Genomic DNA, 2,229 nt, shown 5'->3' with positions numbered 1-2,229 from the left:
AGGGGGCTTTGGTGGTTATTCTGAGTGGGATGAGAAAGCATCTGAAGGTGTTAAGCAGGGGTGACCTCATCTAACTTATATTTGAATAGAATCTCCAGGACAGCTGAGTAGAGAATAGCTTATGAAGAAGAATTTCCCACTTAAATGGCCAACATTTCTAATCAGTCCTTTGTTCTGCTTCTGTATACATGCTTACTGCACAGGCCAAAAATCTCAGGGTCAACTGAGAACTAACCCTTCCCTTAAGTGTTTAGTGCTTTTAGTGTTTAGACAGATGTATCCCCTCCCTTTAAGAAGTATGGCTTTAGTGCTTGTTAGAAACTGCCCATGGCCCATAGCAATTTCAGGGGTCTGTAAATCAGCCCACGCCAACTGTAACAACACGGGTATAAAAATGAAATAGCCCCTAAGCTCTGCGCCCAGATTTTCAGAGCACTAGCTCTTCTGGGACCGCTGGCGCTATAAAACTGAGTTCTCTTTCTCTGGGTTACTGCATGGATTTTCGCTGGTCTGATTTTTGGAGCTTTGGGGATTTTTCCATAACACTTATAGGGGTTGAAGGTGGAACAGCGAGGTGAGTTAGGAGGCTGTCAGAATAGTCCAGGTGAGAAGCGATGGTAGCTTTGGCTGGGGTGGTAGCTGCAAAGAGGCAGACAGATTATGGATCTATTTCTAATGTAGAAGCAACAGGATTTGCTTGTGGATTGGATGTCAGGCATGTGGGGAAGAGAGAAACAGATGAGTACTCTGAGTACTCCATGGTTCTTGTTAGGCGCGAATGGGGAAGAGGTCATTCACTGAGATGGAAGTGTTAAGGGTGTGGTTCTGGGCAAAGATATGCTAATGCCAGGCCAACTTCTGCTTCTGTAATCTGCTTGCTTGTTCGACGTTAACTAGGGTGTGGCTAGGCTTTATAAACTGCCTCTTTTGGGAGCTCGAGGCTGATCTCCTCGAACCCTGCGTGGTAGAGAGTCAGTCACCAGCCGGCTAATAAAGGCTCATAATTCATCTCAATTGGCTCTGTAGGTCTTAGAATTGATCGCACCACAACAGAAGCACGAGGGTGGCTCAGAGTTAGAGACACCGTTAAGTTTGAGATCATACTGACACCCAAGTGGATATGTTAAATAAGCAGTTGGAGCTATTAGACTACGGTTCAGGGCCAATGTTAGGATTGGAGACATGCTCTCGTTGATGCACTTGAAAATCATGGAGCTAGATGAGCTTAATGAGGAAGTTAATCTAGATAGAAAAGAGGTTTGAAGACTCAGCCCAACTTTCAAAGGTCAGATAAAAGAACAGGATGTATCAATAAGTCAGGACACTGAGAAGGAGTCAGGGAGTTAGAAAGGAAACCAGAAGAGGGTGGAATCCTGGCAATCGAGTAAAGACAGAGGTTCTAGAGGGAAAGAGTACTCGCCTTTGTCGAATGCTGCTATGGACTGAGAATGACCACTGGATTTGGCCATGAGGAGGTTATTGGTAATCTTATTAAGAAAGGTTTCTATGGGGGACAGAATTCTGATTGGAGTGGATTACCTCCCAAAAACGGAAATAAAGAAGTGGAGACTGAGTATAGGCAACTCTTTCAGGAAGTTTTACTATTAAGGAGAGACTGATTAATAACAGCTAGAGAATGATCAAGCAGAGAAAGGGAAAATGACAGAGAAAGGAAGAGGGTAATTGCAGGTCACTATCTTTGAGTGGGTAAGGTGATGTGGGCTCCAAGGTGGTAGGCAGCCACAGGCAGGAGCACAGACAGGTGACACTCCTTCTTCTCTGTCTTTGTCCACACCTCAGCTGCCTTTCCCAGCTCATCCTGGCCTAGGAACGTGGCCGTAGCATGGTCTTCACCCTGTAGCAAGCAGGAGAACTCTATGGGCTACAGACTCAGAGATTTTAGACCTAAAATCAGGCCTAAGAATAATGAATACTCTGATGTAAGGCTCAAGTGAAACATGCAATGTCTTTGACAAAAAAAAAAAAAAAAAAAGTAGGAAAAAAATACTTTATTCTAAAAAAGCAACCTATTTATTGGTAGCATGGCTATGGAAAAGAAGCACCATGTCCCTGTACAGTAAAACATGCTCTACTTCACCCAAGAAATGAGGAAAAGAGGATGTCATGAGGTTCCCTTCCATGGTGATGTTTTACTTCACTACTAATCAGATAAAGGCAAATAAAAACTGCAAGGTATCATTTTTTGTCTAATCAACAAATATTTTAAAG

This window comes from Pteropus medius, unplaced genomic scaffold, assembly GCF_902729225.1.
Source record: "Pteropus medius unplaced genomic scaffold, Ma_sr-lr_union100, whole genome shotgun sequence".
In the NCBI taxonomy this organism is placed as follows: Eukaryota; Metazoa; Chordata; class Mammalia; order Chiroptera; family Pteropodidae; genus Pteropus; species Pteropus medius.
This window is presented reverse-complemented; position numbering follows the sequence as displayed.